The sequence below is a fragment of the Acyrthosiphon pisum genome, chromosome X (genome assembly GCF_005508785.2).
Source record: "Acyrthosiphon pisum isolate AL4f chromosome X, pea_aphid_22Mar2018_4r6ur, whole genome shotgun sequence".
NCBI classification, from domain to species: Eukaryota; Metazoa; Arthropoda; class Insecta; order Hemiptera; family Aphididae; genus Acyrthosiphon; species Acyrthosiphon pisum.
Genome location: NC_042493.1, coordinates 33,063,344 through 33,086,704, shown reverse-complemented (window position 1 = coordinate 33,086,704; position 23,361 = coordinate 33,063,344). Strand labels below are relative to the sequence as shown.

Genomic DNA, 23,361 nt, shown 5'->3' with positions numbered 1-23,361 from the left:
GCGAGTGCCAACAAAAGTCCCGAAAAACACGGTTTGTCTTTTCGCCCGAAGCAAAGTCAACTTTACTGTGGTGTATTGGTATACCTATATAATATTTCGTGATAAATATAATCTCCGAAAAACTGTTCGTACGACGACGGTGGGTGTATTTCGAAGTAATCTATTCTATATAAACACTGCACGGTACACAAGCTGGCATTTTAAAAGTTTAAAGTTTTAAGCAAAAATACAGTCTCGTGTAAACGTTAGTATCTCCGATTACACATCATATAGATTGTATATCTGATGTAGGCACAACATAATATTAGTTTATGCAAACTTGTGTTGTGGTTTTTACTCATATTATATTCCATACCTACAACGTATTACGTGTATTATCTACAACTGCAAAAACATGTTTTTTTTTTTCGGATAAATAGTTCGCTTTTAGTGTTAGGAACCACTAAATATCACAACGACCTTGTGGCACGTTCTGCAAACTAATGTAATTGATGTTAATCGGTTATTATGTAGACGCACAAATGAGATCGCCCAATAGTAAATTATAATATTGTATGTAATAGTACCTAGTTAACGTCATATTTAAAATGAAAAAAATATTATACTACCTAGGTAATGAGTTTTTAAATTATAAAAATTAATAAACCTGTATTAATATCAAAAAAAAAAATTACAGACACTATTATTATTCTTATACGATAAATACATACCAAATAATATATAGCTAGTATCTAATTTTTACTATTAATAATAAGTAATAACTGCTTAATCAAAAGATACGCTATAGATATACCTACCTACTATTTTAAATAAAAGATAATCAGTGGCGAATATAACTATACATATTTTTTAATTTGCATAGTAGTTAAGTAACCAGTGCAGCAAAAATAAATAATTCGACAGAGTAAGATACGGTGAATCACTTATAAAACATAAAATATTCTGTTGAATTTATGATATTCGACATGTCGGTTTGTCTTAAACAATTACGCGTCATAGATATGTGTTTTTATACGTTTACTGCGCTATATATTGATAATAATGATAATATGTGTATTCTTATGCACTCATAACACCAGTAAACAAATAATTAATATTTTATAGCCTGTATAATATGGTGGCAGACGATTGCAGTAGAAAATAAATATAGTAATATAATTTACCTTCTAAAATAACGAAATCTGGTTTTTAGGTCAAACCTAGTCTTAAAATTATATTCAACTAATTTCGTATCTGAACGGAAGAAAAACTTTGTAAACATAACTTTAGGTAGGTATTGGAGTATTTTCAAATCTGGTTAAGTCAATGGTTTTTTTAAACTCAGTATTAAGTTAAAAAAAGGTGGGTAAGTGGATTTCGCTCTGCTGTACAGTAGGTTACAAGTGGGTCACTGTATAATGGATGGTATTAAATTTGAATTCAATGATATAATATCATTGTATAAGAAAAACGATTCTGAGCGGAGACGGTCAGTCTAGGTATAAGACATAATATTATATTATAGTCTATAGTATTTTAAAAAAATTGACCTATAATAGGTACCTATAATAAATTCCAAATTAATCATATCATAATATCTATTAGGTACTTATAACGCGTTATACATCAACAACAAACCGTGATACTATCATAGATATATAATAGTATACTTTAGAAGTTTCAAGTATACCCAAGAATAATATTATACAATCACAACAAAATAACTAAAATAGTTATTCTAGGTTTTTAATATGTAATTTCGTCCAAATTTATACTTAAAATGACTATAAAAATAAACTCTGTAAATATATTTTTTAGATCTTTTGGTAACAGAATTAATTACTTACGTGGAATCTTGTTTTAAATTTTCAATTCTTAGATACAAAAGTTGAACATTTTATACATTTTTAACTACAAAATAATTATTCGCAAAGAGCTCAAAATAAGTCAAAATATTTTTAAAATGTTATGGTGTATAGAAAATGCTAATATAAACATTCAGTCAAAATGTCATGTATCTACGGTCATTTGTTTTAAAGTTACACCAAAAACCAAATTCAATTTTGTGAAAAATCGATTTTGTGTAAAAATTACCGTTTTTCCTTAATTTTTCTTTGGTTTTTCTTGGCGCTTTTAAAAATTACTGGGAAATTTAAATTTTGACCTCCCCAATGTACCAACGATATTCACTTTCCAATCGAACAAGATACTGAAGTTGAAAATCGAAGCATTATTTCGACTACTTATCGTGTACACAGACACAAAAAAAAAAAAAAATTAAAAAAAAAAACACACATCATTGTAAAATCAATACATCCATCGTTTCACTCAGAATCTAAAATTTATATTTTTTTTGCTTTAACACTAGCCTTCCATAATTTATTACTAACTCAAAACTATTTAGTGATTACTGATAATATATTATTTTTAGATAGTAGGTTCTTCATTGAAGTTTTTTGTCATTAATGAAAACACTACACACAAATCAAAACCCAAAATATTTTTGACGTAAAAACAAAATCGATAGAAATTTTCTTATAATGAAATAAAATTAATTAATTTCACTTTACCTAATGACAATTTAATTTAGAAGATCTCACGTAAGTTAAAAATCAATTAAGTAAAGTTAATAGTTAAAATTAAATTCACTTTTTGACTTAACTTTAACTTTTTAAATCGTTTATCGCCTAGGGTTTTATTTCATCCTTCTAGACAGCTTGCATTTCATATGTAACGCAACACGAACCACGAACGTTATATCAAAACAAATGGTGAGAAATCGTTGTATATTGTATTAATTATATATATCGTCATCTACAGGTATAAAATATAATAAGGGCGATTTGACACTAGTAAGCATGTAATATTCTACATACAATTATTATATTATTATATCCCCGAAGTAGGTATACGTGTTTCGTGTACCATGACGAAAATTGTCCACTTAATAATTTACGCGAAAACGGACGGTCTCCAAGCGCGTACGTATACTATAATAACATAACCACTATGACCACTAGTATACATAATAACATACATGCACATGCACATGCAGTGTCGTTGCAGCGTTGCGGCGACCTTGCCCCCGGCACAATGCAACCGGTCGCCACCGGCAGCATTGCACTAGGTGCATTCGAGTTAATAATAATAATAATAATAATAATATGAAAGTAGTATTCTGCAGTCGGGTGTTTTTTTTCCCTTCCAAACTACGTTATCTGCGCACTACACACGCGTATTCTTATTATTATTATTATTACGAATACAGCGCGGACGTATTGTGATAATTTGTTATATTTTTAAATCCAAGGACTGGAACAGAACTTAAATGAACCGATTCTGGAATCAGAACCTTTAAAATATTAAGAACCGGAACCGAAATTTTTATTTCAATAAATAAAGTACCGGAACCGAACTGGAATTTTTAAATTAAATAGGTTCTTTTAGGTTCAAAAATAAAATAATTTTGTTTATTATAAATTAATGGTATTACTGTTTTGTGTATAAACTATGTATGGTTATATGAATTTTCTAATAGTTCTCACTTCTCATACTATTAATTAAACCAGCATTTCGGATAGGTATTATTATTATACTCTTTGGTATCTAAATTATCTGGAACCGGTATCGAAATTACTTAGAACCGATACCTTTATTTTTTTTTTCAAAAATCCAAAACCGAACCAGAACAGTTATTTTATTTATGGAGAACCAGTACCGAAACTGATACCGAAAAATTCAAAAGGTACCAGTCCCTTCAAAATTTGAACACTCGTTCACCTATAGTTTATATTGTTATCTTCACTTGCCCGTGTTCGTTATATATATATAATATTGTATTGACATGAGAATATAAAATATGTGTAATAATAGGTACTTGTGAACAATTTATATTGACGATAACGGGTCAAGGGCGTTGCCGGTAGTTAACGAATTTAAATTTGAATAATTAGTATAACCCTATATACATTTAACTTTATAGTTGTAGTAGGTATTATGTATAGTTATCGAAAAAATATTTACAGTTTCTACTCCCGCCGTTAACATAACATAGATTCTACACAATTATTATTATTATTATTATTCACACGGACGACAGATATCGTCGTGCGTGTGTAGTATTACACGTGGTAATCACATGGTGTTCGAAAAATATACATTACTATCGTGACACACGCAGTTGCGTCCGGCAACCTCACTGGAAATCATATTTAAATACGAATTTTAGAAATCATAACTGATTATATGTGACTTCCATAAAATTAAACTGAAAGTTTGAAACGGATATTTTTCATTTTTAAAAATCAGAACTTACAAATTGTTGACTTTTGTTGGACCAAACCGAAAAAAACCATATAAGGGCTTCCAAGCCTTTCGTCTCAGAAATTATCAGTGAGACCTTGCACTTGAATTGCAACCAGAACCCGAAATATCCTTGAAACCCTAAAAAAAGAAAAACACCCAAAACCTATTATATTGCTTAAATCAGTCTATCTGAAAGTTGACGATAGCGCGCCTAGGTTATGGAAACCTCAAGGAGGGCTGTATAAACCCTGAAGAAATTTTGTGCGCGTTGAAGCGGTCTACAGGGGAAGAGGTGATTAAAAAAGCGAAAAATTATGTTCTTCTTATAATTAAAATTAAAATGTAATACTTATTACATGTCCACATATTCCAATTACGTCTGTTTCCAAATCAATTTAAGTCTGATTAATAAACTCGTTAATGAGCATCAGGTTCATCCTTCACATTAGGTACCTTTTAATTTAATTTTAATAAAAATACTTTTAAATATTATTCAAATTAGTAATTGATGTTTGAACTTTAATAAATATAATTTTAAATATTATCAAGTAAGTATGCGTTTTAATTATATATGTATATCGTTCTCATTAAACATGTGATTTTTAACTCGGACATAAGATATGGCGTATTTAAATAAAATAATAACAATAACTACTGTTTTTAAGATGCACTACAGAAGCAGTAACTTAAAAAAAATTTGGAACTCTAGAAAATTATTGATTCTTGAAGTGGGTTGTGGATTAAATAACTTTGAGAATCTGTGGCTTAAACGATTTTTTTTTCAAAACACTCGAGTTAACGGAAACCTGAGTAATTGTTTATTTTACAAATCCGTATGATAGGTAATTTTGTATGTACCTTTTGTGGTTTGTTTGATTTACCATGCTTTTGTTATCTGATGGTCGGTGGTTGGGCGGAGAGACACATTTCAGAGACGATTTGATTTTAATAATTATCGCGACACATAATTAAATTGTTTAATGATAATCATAAATATCGTTATATGTTGATACTATCCTCAGTCATTTATCTTTAATGATATTGAAATAATAGGTATTCTAAGGAATATCCTTTAAACAAAAATATAGAAGAAATCTAAGTCTCTACATAGTTTTCTACTTTAAGTTTTTTCTTAACTAATTAACACTCATACTGGCTATACTAATTAACCCAAATGAGCACACACAAACGTTTGTTTACAGTATTTTTTATTCCGACGTTTTAAAACCAGACACTCAAAATAAAAATAAATGATTTTGCCGTAGACCCATGAAGTGTACGATGGACAATTTTTTCTTTAACTCCCAAGACCCGACCAATATTGTACTAATATTGTAGTTCTAAGACTCAACTAGAGTCCATATCTTCTTATAAAAGTGACCCAACTATATCTGCATTATATTTTCCAGTGTTATCACATTATATACTCACAATGGACATTTGTTTTATATTTTTTAATATTTTTAATATTATACCACAATGATATTTGATAAAATGATTAAACACATGTTTTTCCCTCCGAATAACTACTTCAAACGATGGGTCATAATGGGGGTCAGAAAAAAAATCTACTGTAGTGGACATCGGATTTATAACACCTATGAACTTGGCAGAGCAAAAAATGAAACTGGCCCCGGTGAAAATAAATTCCAACACATTTTGAAAGAGGTCCAGCAATTTACCAACACATTTATTGGGTAGATTGGAACGATGTCTGCTAGTAATGTACTGCCAAGTTCAGAGAGGGTGTCTGCAACGATCCAATGTATAAAATCAACTTGGGCGCTACAGTGCAATTATCATAATAATTAATAATTATCCATTACCTGTCAGTTTTTATGTGTTGGACATTGGGGCCTTAGTAGGGATTATTTATAACATCTAAAAGAGATCATTGGGAATCTATGAAATACAAATCAGTAGCAAAATATATTCTTTTCCCTTTTGACACCACAGCTTGCACGTAATATAAATATTTAATTATTATAATATCATAGGTATACCGTATACATACACAAGTATTATAATAAAATTAAAGCCGCACGCGCTTCTACCTAAATGTATATAGAGTAATGGTTAACTATTGTCTATTATATATTTTTTTATTATTCGCCACGACGATATGGGATTTTTTTTCAAACTAAATTTGAATTACGAGCACATATAATCTCGGGTTTTGTGTCGCAATGGTGTATATGGTTTATATGGCTGTGCGTCGTAATGAAATCTGCATTAGAGCCCGCCACTTAAAACTATTAAGCCCCCGTGGGACTACGATGAGTCGTCCCTATATAATATAATATATACGTATATAAACTGTTATAATTATATTACCTGCTCGTAAAACATAACATTACACTGTTATACTATATGTAGGTACCTATATGGGCGGTTAATGTGTATTTTATTTTTGGGGGGAAAAAATGAATTAAGAGGGGACGTGATACGTAAGCGTAGTATAACCTACTGTATATCCCCATAACATATAGGTTGAAGGTACAACTATATACAACTTACTGTCCCCGCTGTTATATCTAATGAAAATCATTGCAAAATTCCACTACGAAAATTCGAGTCTAGATAAATATTGGAGTTTAACGCTAACCAACATATTTTAAGATGAGAATAATAATATCTTAGAGATAATGACGTAAATATATCCTTTTCATAACATACCGTGCATCGAAGGAGTAATACGTTTTATGTCCATTATATTGTCGTATAATAATAACTATTTTGACTTTTTCGTCGGAAAATATTTAAATAGGCAGGTATATATTTGACAATTATTGGTGTTTAAACCATGCCATTAACCTATATGGATGGTATAGTTTTGATTTTGTGTACTGGAATTTTGCCATGTTCTATATTCTAGGTGTTCTATGCACCAAACCAACCTAACATCAGCTAACATAACAACGTGTCGTATTCTACTTGCCACGGAACAGTGATTGAATGTTTTTTTTTTATAATCGTTCCATGCGCGAGTCATTTCAATCAACTCTATATCTCCGTTGTACATTAATTATAATCAAAATAAACGCATATCCAATGAGAAGGTTATAGAAAATGAACTAAAAAACATTGAATACAGTGAATTTGAAGAACAATAATAAAAATATATATATAGGAAAACTATATTTGATTTCAAATTTATTTAGGTATTATTAATACATATTTTATAGTTTTATATAATTCTAAAAATATTAATTAATATTAATAATAATATTAAAATATTAGTTGTATTAATAAATACAAAAATTGTGAAAAAATATATTTATAATTCCATGCTATATAGGTTCTTATGTTTATTTATAATTTATCAATCACCAATTACAAAATGGTAAATTATTTAATATTTAATCGTTATTTTTCTCACCTTTAAAGTTATCGCACTGGATAATCAAAAGGTTTCCTAATTTGAACATTGTATCGCGTACAAGATGACAATAATGCTATAATAGGTATAATATTACTTTTAAATCTATAAAATTGTATCAAATTACCGAATAACCTGCAGATGTGATCAATGATGCTATAAAAAATTAACAAAATATAGAATATAATATTAAACATAAAACATACATAACATACAATTAAGTTTATAATAATGTATGGAATTCTAAAGATCATTGCATTAAAATAAAATAAAATAAAATGAAATGCAGTATGCATTATATTCCTGGTCATAGAGGTACTCCTATAGGAGTTTTGGGAACTATATATTATAATTATTTTGTCCTCCCTTTTCGTGTATTAAATATATATTTTTTTCCGACGTTTTAATGTCAACCTATGCCATCTATAGGGTGATTCACCAATCATGATCACCCAAATTTTTGTTTTAATAATTTAGTAATTCAAATTCTGAGTCTTGAGATTTTTAAGTTTGATAACTTTGATGTATATAAAACGAAACGAGTACTTAGTTTTTAAGCTTTTTAATTTTGTGGACCTGTTACCTGCTAGGGATGAAAGTTTCACGATTATAAGTTTAGAAGATATGGCCATAATGGGGCTATGATATTATTCGAAAACTATAGTAATCAATATTTATACATTATATTTTGTAATATTTGTAAAAAAATCTCAGAGTTTAATAAAATATACTAGATTCCATAGTACCTAATTCTATTTTATATTTATGTAATAACATCTTTAAGGACTTTTGTCCTTAAGTCTTAACACATACATTAAAATAACTCACCAACTACTAATTCAAACTTTGATTTAGATAAATTTCAACATTTTCAAATGTTTTTTGAAATTCATCTGCTTAACAATTTACGGCCAAAAAGCTATAGGTTTTCATTTTATAATAAGAAGTTTGTATCGCCACTAGACACTGTTTAAATGGTGCAAATACAAATCTGAATAACTTACAATATGATCATTAAGTAGGTAGGTATACCTGCTTAAAAGTCCCAAAAGTCAGACGTTGATCATTAAAAGAAAAACGGGCATGTGCGCATGCTCGGTGAATCACCTTGTATATTAAACCTAATAACGTCCTATGGCGAAGGGGCGTACCGTATATTCATTTTTTACTTCGGTATAATACAGTATGTAGGTGTACGACTCGGACTTGGAAATGTCAAACGGATCGTAAATTATGCCTGCACGTGCATATATGTATATGAGTATTTACAAACGAATGAACGATCCCGAATCCGCACTCTGTGTAAACAAAGGTCGCCGCCACTGCGCTCGTCTTTTAATTACATTAAAGGTATTATCCTATACTTCGTTCATGTATATAAGCCAAGTTCGTTCGTCAACTGTATATTATGTATATAGCGTAACGTATGTTTCATTTATTTCGACCTCCGCGATTATAACGTATATTTATTTTACCTTTTTGTCCGTATATAAAATATCATATTGAAATCGATCTCGATTCTAATCGTCCGCCTTAAGATTCGGGTGTGTCCTGCAAAGGAGAAAGTATCAGTATAAGTATTTATAAATATTTTCCGTGGTTTAAATTTCTACACTCGGTCAAATGTTATTAAAATATTATAATGTGTTACCTATGTGGCTATGCATACGTATAATATAATATTTATACAATTATCCTGTTAACAGCTGTTACAAATGGGAATGTCTTATTGCTTTTTTTACTTTTTTTATTTTTATCGCTCATTATTTATTTAGATTGACGACGATGGCCATTTATTAAAAATTAAAAAAATTGCTTTTAATCCACACAGACACACAGTAATATTATGTTTATGATATTATATCGATAAACTAAGACTGTTGTTCATTTATGACTTTATTATTTTTGGTTGACTATAAAATACTTAAAACATTAATATTTTCTTGGGTACCCTTGTCCAGACAGCATTTTTTTGTTTAATAATATTATTATAATATTATAATCACGAATAATATTAGTATAACGTTATTATAATACTATTATAATATTATTGTTACAAAATGCTGTCGGGATGTTGTGTACATTTAAAATCTTGTTTTTTCAACTCAATTTATGGAAAAATCATTTTCATTATTTTTTTTTTTTCATTAACTATTTGTTGGATATTAATATAATTTATAACGTACTTATAATAAAATTGGTTTTTAATATCGTTTAAAATATAAAACAGGAAAGTCAATATTGCTTTTCAGTTTTTAGTCTCTGTTAACATATTTTTAAAGTTTATTATATTTAAATCATTCAAGAATTTCTGCATATAATATCGTTGAACATTTTAAAAGCAAAATATATTTAAAAATTACTTAAATATACTTTTAAACTCATTGGCACGAAAATCCCTTAGCACACATATATATATATATATATATATATATATACATACAATCAGAATTTTAACTATGTTTTTTTTTTTTATTAATTGCAATCATTAATCCTTGTCTTTCTAACCTTCTATCATGTTTAAACCCACCAGGCACCCGAATCCCATGATTTCGGATTTTTTCACCATATATTTTTTTTTTGTTCATTCCACAATCGCCTCATAGGTATAAACATTTATCAATCGATTTGTTGTATTTATTATAGCCAATAAATGAATAAAACAAATTAAATCACTTGAGTTTTTTTGATAGAAAATATCCAACATCGATACCTACATGTGGATATTTAGGTAGTATAATATATTTGCTCTGCTAAATGTTTTCTAATATGTATAATATACAGCTCTAAAATAATATTATACTAAAATCAGTTATTTGTTTTATGGAGTTCACAATTACACTATAGGTAATAAGTGTTTATAGTTAAGCCACATTTTATTTTTCCATTACATTATGTCAATTATTTATCATTCGTAAACTGCACTAAATTATCCATAGCAATTACACGGTATTGATTATATTTATCGTATTAATAATATAATTGTATCCCTTCAACCTATTGCTGCAAAATATTAAATCCATGTGATAAAACTCTGCAAATAACGGTAAGATCAGATGACACTTCTGTGTCGTCAAAATCAATGTCGTAGAAAACAGCCCGACAACGAACGAAATTAATTTGATTAATGAATTGGAATCTTTCGTTGTTATACACAACTTATCAGTTGATTAAGAATCTTGATCCGAAAATATTATCTTTAACATGACAAAACTGTTGTGTAGTGATAATCATCCAAGATATTTCATTCGACACCGTTAACGAGGCCATTTTCAGTACAACGTATGACGTTACAATTCATGTTCCCAGATGACCCCTCTAGGAATTACAAAATAATGAAAAAAACTCGGACACTTGCCAACATTTTAAGGTTTAGGGTCAAGTGTAGCATCAGTTTATTAGAAGCCTACTTCAACTGACTCTCTACCAAATAAAAATACTAAATATCAAATATATTATAAATAATCGAAAACATTTAGAGGATAAAAAATAAATAACAAATAATTGTGGTTTTCTGGATTTGGGAATTTAATACATACAAAATCTAATTTTATCACAGTAAAAAATAAGTACTAATTTAATAGTGACGTATTATTATGGATTATAAATAATAAATAATATATTTATTGTATGAAACGTCATTGTAAAATGAATTGTTGCTTTTACTGTTTTCCTTTCGATAAAATTAAGTATTGTATAATTATTAATTTGTGTAGATTTCCCGAATTCAGATAAATACTTTCATAAAACTACAGTTTATTATTGCAATGCTTCTTTTTCCTCTCAAAAGTAATTACCTACCTACGATTATTTTTAATGGATTTGATATTTAGTCCTTTTCTCTGGTATACTGCAGACTTTTAATAATCTAAATCATGTTAATTAATAATTAACTATTGAAGTAGTCATTTGCAGTTATTGAATAATTAATGTTGTTTGCCATCATAAAATATTATGATTTTCTCATTTTGCTTTCGCACTTTTGACGATGAACTATATAAATGTTCCAAGAACTTAAAATAATATTATGAGAGGCCTTTTATTTTTATTTAACTAAGTTCGTGATGTTTTCTGAAAATGTAAAATTAATAATCTGTTCGACACCCTTAGGTACACCACCCGATCTCAAGCAACTCCGTCTTTAAAGGCTTTAGTCTTTATATAATATAGTTATAACTTAAGAAAAATTAAGTAAACTATATAGTTATACATATAGATAAATGCGTTTTTGTTATAAGTATCGTCGGTTATTCAACATAAATTTTGAATTCGTGATGTCAATTGTTATTATTAAGATACATTATTTATTACACATTTTGGGGATGGAACTCACTTCAATTGAATACTTTATAATTTTAAAACAATATTTAATTATTCTTAGGTATACAGTATACACAATATTATAGTTTGATCCCGTCGTCATCCAACCGATTTTTTCTAGCCCCAGTGTTCTAACTCAATATGTCACGGTCATACAAATTACAATTTATTTACTGACAAATTCAAAAAGTTACGTCTGAAAAACTGATTTTGTCCAGAAATCGAATAACTTTATAGGTGAATGACGTTATATACTTATATATTGAGAGTGTCAGAGAGAGGGAGTGAGGGGTGATAGAGAATATATTATGTATACACGGCATAAAAGAAAGCATCGATAGAAAATGTACGTAAATATTTCATTATATAAATAGTATGTTTTATTTAATCGCGGAAACATAAATTATGGGATGTAAACTGCTGCCGGAATAAGATTTTTATTTTTTTTAACAACTGCACAATGCCATCGAGTGCATTAATGCAATTCATGTACAAAAAATCATATAGGTAGTGAATTGTGGCAACAAGCCTACAAAGTCAAAGTGCAGTATATTACCTATAAATTATAATTTGTCTTGTCAAATGTATAATTTATGTTATATTATAAAAACGCCGGCGAGAAGCGTGTAAATGTTTTGTCGATTTCTGTTCGGACCTCATTACCTAGCAGCTGTGTATACGATTTGCACACCTAAATCAATATTATTGTGGGTGGGTCAAACGGGTATTTTTTTAAAAATATTATGGTTACAATATTATTGTACTGGAAAATGGTAATAAGTACAATTACGATAAAATTATTAGTACGATGTTCGAATTTATTATTATACGACTGTATCAATATATTAATATTTAAAAAACAACACACATTTTTCCACGTTTTGTAATATTTGTATAATTATTGACGTGCTCGATCATGATTGACCATACACAAGCGTTTAACTTAACACCACAGAATAATATTTAAGTTTATTTTCAACATGTTTAGATCCATCGCGTTTCGTATTTATGCTGCAGACTCGATGGTAGAGCGTGGTTCCGTCGTGTCGCATATGTTCGTTCGCCTCTCTAGATAAAAACTTATAGTATAATGTATTTTAATGTAATATTACTCACGATACGTAGTCTAGTATATTGTATATACCTACTATGGGAACCAACTATAGTTGTTTGTGAGGAGTGTCCACGGTCCGAATAAGAGAATGAAAACTGCGGGTAAAAAAAAATGTGTATGTACAGGTTGATTCACCAAGTACGTTCATTGTTCACTCCTGTTTTGAGCTCCCGATTTTATATTGTAATAATGAATTAATTTGAATCCAGATTTTTTTTAGATATTCAATGAACAGATCTTAAAATAATTACTTTGAATTTTCGTACCAACTAAGGAGTGTTCTGTGGCAATTCTAAGTCATTTTTTCTTCATAATTATAACCACCTCTTCACCCTGTGTATCGTACCTATACATTATATTATATTTTAATAACGCAGAAACAACTCGTTTAAATTTTGATTAAGTTACATCAAAATTTGTTGAAAAACCTTCTGTTTAACATTTTACAATAAAACAGACAGGTTTTTATTTGAAAAAAACAATAACTTTGTACCGCCTCAGTATTAATTAAATGTAAAAAATATCTAAATAATAGAGAATAACATGGTCTTCGAGTATACTTAAAAAATCCGAAAATATGCATTTGAACGAATCCATCACTAGTGGAAAAAAACTGGGGTTAGCATACGTCATGGTGTATCACTCTGTATAACAATGTAATATATTATGTTTTATGATTGGTATACAAAAGATATGTCTAACTTTTTAGCGACTCAGCGGAATTGAAACGCACAATCGTCGTGCAGGACTATATTAATTGACGGGTGGCGGTCGATATTACTGCAGTTAGATTCCGTGGTGCGCGTATTGGCTCTTATATGATACGGGTGGACACATACGTGAGGCGAATAGTAATAATAATATGCTTATTGCTCGTATAACCGCACAACAATACGAATAGATTATGTTTAGTATGTCGTATTACACTTGCGGTCCACATCCACGGTCCACGCGGTATGCCATGCACCTCGGCTGCCTGTCAAAGGTCACGCGAAACAGTAATTGTCCCGAAAAATCTGGATCGGAATCGACTCGACTGCACGATAAGTGATTGATGTGCGGTTCTTTATAATCACGATAATCGCATACGATTAATAGGAGTATTAATAGGAACATGATAATATAGTCACGTAGGAAATTTGCCTACATTTTATCTACCTGATTCGTACAAAAATATTTAGAAAAAATTAATTACTATATAAATAAAACATATAATCTGTTTATACGTATAAAATAATGAGTCCTTTACTGACCGATTCTAAAGGCCGTTGTTGACTGTTTCAGCTAGAGAAAAATTTGTGATGGTACATTCATACTACCCTAGAAATATAAAACAAGATTTTGTGAGATTTGTATTTTAAAGACGTGCTTTTTCAAGAATTCAGAAAATATTTAGAAAATAAAATAGTTATTAAAATTAGATATAAATTTAGATATGTATTTCATATTTGGAAAAAAAACCAGGGCTTGTATTTGAAAAAAAAATTCAGTTTTATGTTATTTACAATTAAAACGTTACACAATCTATGCGTTTATCGTTATTTAGAATCAAAACATTATACAAGATTTTATCGTTATTTAGAATAATGTGAATACCTATTAAATGTATTAATAATAAGTAATGCGGGCAGGTAATGGCCCAGATATGGAATATAATATAATCAATTATAATGTCCGTATGCATGAAACAAATATTTCTACGAAACCGATATAACTTTCAAATAAATAGATTTTAAATTATTTCATTTTTGGTTCTATGAAATTCTATAAATTACGTTTTCCGATATTTTTCGTTTAATGATATTTTGCTATAAATATTATGTTTTGCGTTATGTTTTGTTTTATGATATATAATTATTAATATTATAATTATATAATATTTTGTTAATCGTTATGTTTTATTTTACAGTATTCAATTATTTTTGACTATTGCTTTCCTTTAAAATAACGTTTACGTATTTCAATCGTTTTTTCGTCAAATACAAAGTTATAAACATAATGTTATTATAATGTTTGCAAGCCCTGGTAAAAACCACCTTAATGACTGTGTAGTTTACATTTTAATACGGGATAAATCCATTGTCAATTCCGTGCAGAATCTACTAGTCATATATTATAAATATATAACATAAAATATATCATTACATTTTATGAGTTTGTTCGCCACAAAGCCACAATTATTTATGAAAAATTATAATTTTTAATAAAATAAAATTTTTTTATAAAAATAAAATATAATTAATAATTTCATATATTAAGTACCTATAATACCTATGTATTACTGTGAAAGTTCGAAGATAGTTCATTGTCGACAATCACCAGTGAATCACCAGTTAACATTCACTGAGCAAATCCGCATACATACGAAATAGTGATGATTTATATTTTAAACATTAAATTGAAATTATCAACATGCACAAAACATACATAGAGAAAGTTGATAAATAATATGAAAATAGCAATTTATTAAATATTATAACTATGCTAATAATTAAAGAATATTTCTTATTGTAACATGACAATAACTGTCATTGCGTCCATAGAATTTAAAAAAAAAACTCTTATTTTTTCTCAGCTGAATTTTTTAGTTGAACACCTTTTTTTACAATCACAACGATTTTTATAACCTGTAAGCTATTGTCCTCCAGTTTTGGTATATATTCAACCACATGTAGGTATAGTATTTATTTTAAAATCAGGACTGCGTTAACTATCAACATCCTCCAAACCTATTTTGCGATTGTTGACAATCACTGGTGTATGACCAACATAAATTTTATACAAACAATTTTATACAATAATTTAATGTCAACAAACACCAATTTCAGACTTTCACAGCAAGTAGTTAATACTAGTTATAGGTACATAATATTAATATCGTGTAATAGGATTGAGATCATATGTCATATTAAAATAATATCACATCGAAATATGTCAAATACTTGTGTGATATATGGTACCTACTTTATATATCCGTACAATAATTATTACAACACCAATAGCCATTTAGTTGATACAACAATAATTCAAAATCATATTATTATAACATAGAATAATTTATTGCCTTTCGATGAGGCCTACAACATGATCTAGTATATATGGTAAAAGTTAGTTAAGTATAGGTATTGTAAGAACGTAGTTCAGTAAAATGGTATAATATTGCAAGACTTATTTTATTTAAATACAATTTTAGATATTTCCCGATTAAAATAATTTTGAGATCTATATGAGATCTTTTGGTGGAAAATTTGATACATTTAGTATATATAATTATAGGATTTTATAAATTTAGTTTGTCTTCCGGTTGGACTTTGCATTCAAAGTTGGTAGATTGCATGTCGAAACCGAAATACGTCTATGACAACTATACACAAACAATACCAATAAATATAATATGATAAATAATTTTTTTATAAACACGTTTGTATGTGTGGCAAGGATTTGTAGCTAAGAACCCCGGGTGGTCACCCATCCGGGAGCTAGCAGATACGTACACTCAGAGCATATACGCAGTTGAGTGTACGGACCGCGCCAGACGAAGCCACAAAAAAAAAAAAAAATTATTTATCAATAAAATAAAATATAGTTTTTTTTTTTTTTTTAATGTATTATTAATTAAGGTAGGTATAACTAATATTATAATATATTGTAAATTACCAAAATGTATAATTTCCCCCGTAAATAAATAATAGAAAAAATTGTTGTTATTTCACTGAAATATTTCAACATTTTCAAACGCTTTCTACACTATATTGTATTTTATGTCTACATTATAATATTAATGTACTTACTTATTTTCGTGACGCGTTAACGTGGCAAGGGCGTACCTAAAATATGCTTTCCAAACGATACAATGAAAAGAACGGTATTTGTTTTGTGTAGTTTATCTCTTACATGCATCACCCTTAACGCGCTGTATATATTATTAAATTGACTGACAAATAACTTATTGTCACAAGTACCTAAATAGTCAAAAACGTTATTTTTCCTATTTAATTCTTATTTTTTTTTTTTTATTGTAGGTACGTCGTAAATGCGAAAAACGACCAAACATTGCACTAAAATGTTGTAACAATCAAACACAGACATTTTCAAGCGTTGACAAGTAGATACAAAAACCCACACTGCAGGAGCATGCCAATATTACGCATTAGTTTTAAGATTTCCATTTTGGTGGTTTCGTATTAGGTAGGTTGTTATTTTTGTGTTCGATTATATTATCAATAAAACTTAATTTTAGTTAACTAGTAAAGACATCTATATAATTAATACTTATTTTGAAAAGTATTTTAAATACTCAATAAAGAAGTACTTATAGATATTATGAAATACTTTCAATATTTTTATAAAATATTATTTTTCCTTATAAAGTATTTGAACCGGTTTTCATGTTTTACATTAATTTTACAAAACATTATACACATTTGGTGAACCTAACTATAGAATATTCATCTGTTTTCCTTGTTGAAGTATTTGAATTTTTGGTTGAGTATAATTCACAGTAAAAAATATAGTGTTATAATAAAATATTCTTAAAATTTTTTTTTTATTTTATTCAGAAATGTATACAATCTTGTTTACATATAATGTATGTTTTATAATATAGTGTGAATTGAATGATGTGAGTGAAGAAGTCTCCAGTAAGGTACTTCGGCTTGATATTTAGTATTTAATAAAAAGAATAAGTATTCAAAAATTGGTATTTGATTTTAAATACAGATTATTTTTAAATGTATTTTAAATACGTATTTGAGTACTTAAAAAGTATTTGAATTCTTAAGCTTATACTCAAGTACTTAACAAAGCTGCTGTTTCACCACTGTCACTCGTACACAAGCCGAACCCTGAATGGTATAGGTCGTATGGCGTTCGTATATTTAAATAAATCACATACCTAATACAATATTATTGTGGCAGTGGTGGATTTTTCAGTACCAATGCCTATTTAATATTATACTGGCATGGTACTCGTTTTACTCGTAAAATATAATATGTAAAGTGTAAAGTGGCCAGCGCGACGCCTATTGCATAACTGAATTAATATTTTACGACACGTGCGTTCTGTTGAAAAACGTTATTTCTCCGTTATTTTACGATCAAAGTCGCTAACCTATATATATATATATACTTAATAAACTTAATAAAAATATTTCAAATTCTGTTTTTTTTCCGATATACGACCCATCACGCGAATTTTGTTTCGCGAAAGCATAATGTACTCAAGCGGTGGATACACATATTTTTCACGGGCTGAGCTATCGAGTAGTCTATTATAGTACATACTTACACATACAACAATTTTGGTTAGTAATAAATAATAATTCAATCATAAACGAAAGAAATATTATAATTACAATTTTCACAAATTTGATTTTGTTATTATTTTTTTGTATTTAAAAATAATATTACCGAATGTCGATAGGCGTAGGTACTTGAAATTGTTTTGTATATAATAGGTATACTTATAATATGATTTATATTTAAGGGGATTCGATACCGTGACTTTCTGTTTTTGTCTAACACACGCGAGACATAGTATTTTAGACGTGTTTTTTGTCCAACGTACTGATTGATGTAGTGAAGCGATAAAAATTCTGAAAACAGATTTTAATTTGTCGTCAAGACTTGAGATCGGCCAGTCCATATATTTTATATTATCCCCCAAAATCCTAAAATTATTGTATTATTAAAGAGTAATTTAAAAATTTTTTGGAAAAGTGTAAATCAAAAAATGAAAAATGTAGATTGACCGATCTCAAGTAGACTTGATGATAATTTCAAATCTGTTTTGAGAATTCTTATCGCTTCACTATATCAATCGGTACATTGGACAAAAAACACGTATAATTTCTTATGTTGTGCGTGTGTCAAAGACAGGAAATCACCGCCACCAAAAAGAGTCTCCGCTCAGAGTCGTTTTTCGTATGCAATGAATATACCTATGTATAATACATAACTTAATTTAAATTGAACTCATCTATTACAGTTACTTAATCAATGAAGATTTCAAAAAATATTCTGTATGTTGTTCTTCAAAACAGTAAAATATTAATAAATTAAACCGATACAAAATATAATTTTTTATGAAAATCATTTGTTTTGAAACGATATAAATTATATACGAAAATAAAAAAATGTCTGAATGTTCAATAGTTTTTGAATTAATACAATGACGGTTCTTTGATAAAAGTAATAGTAAAATCACTTAATATTTAGATATATTTTGTTTTCAAACAAGTCACTACAATGACTAACCGTTGAGTTTCTCAAACTGTTGACCACTATACCTACTTCCAGAGACAACTTTAGGTGGGCGCGAGAAGTTAATATTTTTAAGCTGTAAATAAACTATTAAGTATTTTAAATCCTGAAAATTATCCGGAAACTGTCATACCAGTCCTATTATCAAGTTTGTTCGGACGATGGGTATTGTCTGTAGTCTGTACCTCGTAATTGCGATACGACGACCGACGAATATAATTGTCATAACTTTTCCACCAACCAGGTTTCCTCACGATACGTTCAACTCCGACTCTACGGAAATAAAATATGTAGATCAGTGATTTGTATATAAATAATTTTTTGTTCTATAAAACCATGTGGGTCGCGATGGGTTTTTTGGGGAAAATTTGGGATGCGGTGCTAAAAATATCGAGAAGCATTGTAACTATAACGTATTTACTTTTATAGAATATTTTTTAATGGTGATAAAAAAAAAAAATCGTTCTCTGATGAGGTGGGAAGATTGTTCATTACCCCTCTCACCCCCACTTGACTCAGTTTCTGAAATATTTAGGTGATATTTTTTATGAAAATATTGATGTACCTAATTAAAAATTAAACGAGTATAGTTTCTTAATTATTAAAATGTATATTATAATAAGGATAATAGTATATAAATAATCCTTAAAAATGGTTTTACATTTAAAAATTAATTAGATGTAATATTGGATCTAGTATGTATTATGCTTGGAGCTTGGACCATTTTTACAAATTATGAATGTTGATGGATTGATAGGTACCTATATAGTTACTCAAATGTTCGATTCGCCATAAACCTTTTTATCCTTAGTACATAAAGTTAAATAACTCAAAGAGTAATCGTGCGAGTATTGATTTTAATATGTCAACATTTTCAAAATCATATCCGCTAAATATTTTACAGATTTTAGTTTGAAAAATGGAAGTGTAGGATACTCAGTGGCGGATTTAAGAAGGGCCAGTTGGCCTAGCATCTAGGTTAATAAATTGGGCCGTTTTTAAATGGGTACTTATTTATGGCGTAATTCTTGGAAAAAGACAATGCCCCCACCCTAAAAAAGTTCTAGATCTGCCAATGAGGATATTCCTTGAGAAGTAGGTACAAGAAATCTCAAGAATTTGAAAATAATATGGTTTTTAAGTTGGTGTTTAAAAATTCTAAAAATCAGTTTATGAATAACTGATTTATTGAAAAAATAAATAAATAGGATGAGCATGCTTGGTAAATCATCTTGTATGATATCGAATGAAAAAAATTCCCGTTACACTGGAGATTCTGTTTTTTTCTTTTTGTTTAAAAAACGCTCGTTAAAAAGAGTAAACACTTTCGTATTTGTTTGTTTCACACATTACGACACGTCGATGAAATGTTCTTGTTAGTAAACATTATATATGTTTTTATCATCGACCACTGGCGTCGGGTAAAATAAAATCACAGCTGCGATGGTGTTTAAAATCATTCGAAAAGTACCTACCTACGGTTTCGAAGCGTTCGTCTCGAATTGTGCGCGATTTCACGACGCATCGTCAATCGTCAAATGTCATCTTTTGACGTCGTGTAAACCATGTAAAATAATAAACGAGCCCTGTCATCTGCAAGCTGAGTGCACTGCGGCGATTATATTATTTAATATAATATTGTGTTGGCCCCACATTTCGTACATGCTGGGTCTGACCCTTTGCAGATAATTTCCGATTTCCGGACCAATAAGCCGAATCGGAAATGAATAATTATAATAATACATTATGCCCGTCTAGTTTTCGTCGAAAAAAAAAAATACGGTGTTTAATTTATTTTGTGTATATCAAAACAGTTCATGCATAAATGTCTACGGTGTCTGCGGAAGTTTTCGAATGTTTACAGCAATCGCGTAGGTACATTTTATTTTATCTTATTAAATACATTTTATTTGTACAATTATATTATATGCAATCGGTATTTTATAATACCACCTTTTTGCTATAAATTAATTTTTATATTTATTATAATATTATCTCGGATAAACTTATTGTCAATCCATGTTGAATAACCGACAACTAAACACGATGTTACCCATAATATACTATTATATAACTAGGTTTCAGCTAGGTATCTCCCCCCTCTTGTTAGCTCCATCAACAAGTCAGTTTTCTTGTTTGCAACACGCTTGAAGTGGATTGGGTACTGACCCTCTACACTAAACAACTCGGTTCAGGAGTAAGTCGTTCGTGTGCAAGTAGGACACGTATACGAAATCTGACTATATTGCTTTATGAACGACTACCTATTTTTGGTGATTGACTGGCGTTTTTCTGTTTTAAAAAAAAAATTAAGTCGAAAGCTGGGTTTGAGTGTCAGAAAGTAGATAGGACATAAATTCCAAATCCAAAATTTAAAAATACTCAACAACTTCGATGGTGAGGGGAGGGGGGAATAAGATCAGTTACATTCGGCTTTAAGCCAATGAGAGTAGCTAAAATATCTAATCTCTAGGAGACTTATATATACCAAGATGTTTCAAATCCAAAATGTGTTAATATCCAACAAAGTTGATTAAACGTAGTATATAGATACATACATTTAAAACACCTATAGTAAAATTCACTAAAACCAATTCTGTCTGTTATCACATTTTGGGAAAGTAAAAGTACTTCGATTTTCTACTTCTGCATCTTTTTTATTAGGAAAATGAATTTAGTTGTACTTTGGAGGGAAGGGTTAAAAGTAAAAAATGACAGTAGTTTTCAAACACGTCAGGAAAAAAAAAATTTAAGAAATTAGGAATTCTTATGCAAAACCAGGTTTTAAAAAAATCGTTTTTGTTTTTTTTTGTAGTAACTCAAAATCAAATAACTGCAAATACTTCAAATTTTCACCAAATGTTTAATGTTTAAATTACAATTTTTTTAATTAAAATAAAATTCTTGTTCAAGAAAGTATAATATGACATGATATGTATTATATAACTGTTAACTATTTTTAAGTCTCATCTTAAATCATAACAGACTCGTGTAGCACTTTTAATTATAAAACGTATGAACATAATATTTTTCAAACCATTTTTAAAAAATGTAGTGCTACTTAGCTACTTATTTAGAATATATTGAACATAAAAACCAGTAATTTTAAAGGCTTTCGGTAATGTTAGTTTATGTATTAAGTTTTGGATTATAATTGGCCTAATACATTTGTTACCTACTCATTAATTAAGCTTATAATAATAATTGTTGGTTGTTACGTAGGTACAGTAAATTAGTGAATTAATATCATTCACGTTAGTTTTTTCATAAGAATTTTTAATTTGAATACATTCCTTACGATGTTTGATTGTTGAAAACTGAAGATATGTTTACCACTAGAAGAAACTACAAGGTTATTACTTATTATAAATTGCACAATAATTTGTCGGTTGTTTTGACACTGCACGAAAGAATAAATAGGTTTTAACATTCATCTCCTAAGAATAACGTTGAGTAGAGACGCACACACATCTAGTATGGTTATAACTATAGGTACATGGTCTACGACTATTCAAATTTAAAAAAAATATTTATTTGTTAATGGTTAAAACAAGTATTAACCGCAACCGCAGCCTTAATAAATTTCATAAATTTCATAATTTTAATATTTATAATTTAAACCAAAACCTCAATAAATTGTCTTTGAAAAACCGAAACCGATAAAGACCATAAGGACATAAAGACCCAATTCCTAATCTAGGTACCTAGTCTTAATGTTAGGTACTAAGAAATAATATTATATAAGAAAAGTACAAACCATCATAATATGTGTCTATTTTTTTGAAATCACGAATTCCGTAACCTAATTCACTGTCCTAGAAAAACACATATATTTTATCGTAATGTCCCGAAAACGAAGATATAATATGCATCATTAACAATTTAAAATAAAAACTGGAGATTCAGATTTGATAAAAGGTAGTTTATATAATATGTTCTTTCAGTAGTTATACTCTATACCTACATAATACTAAATACTTACAATCTCCAAACATCAGAATTT

General features: G+C 28.7%; 1 protein-coding gene across 3 annotated transcripts in view; it reads left to right on the top strand.

The window, feature by feature from the left end:
* The window catches only part of LOC107885108 (polyadenylate-binding protein 1-B-like), a 213,776-nt gene that overhangs the window by 88,651 nt on the left and 101,764 nt on the right, over positions 1-23,361 (top strand). For 2 of the 3 annotated variants that reach the window (XM_029485770.1, XM_029485763.1), the window contains exon 2: positions 17,120-17,285. The exons of the other annotated variant lie outside the window; for it this stretch is intronic. The gene's annotated coding sequence lies outside the window, so the exon portion shown is untranslated. The remainder of the gene's footprint in view (positions 1-17,119; positions 17,286-23,361) is intronic. 3 annotated transcript variants of the gene reach the window in all.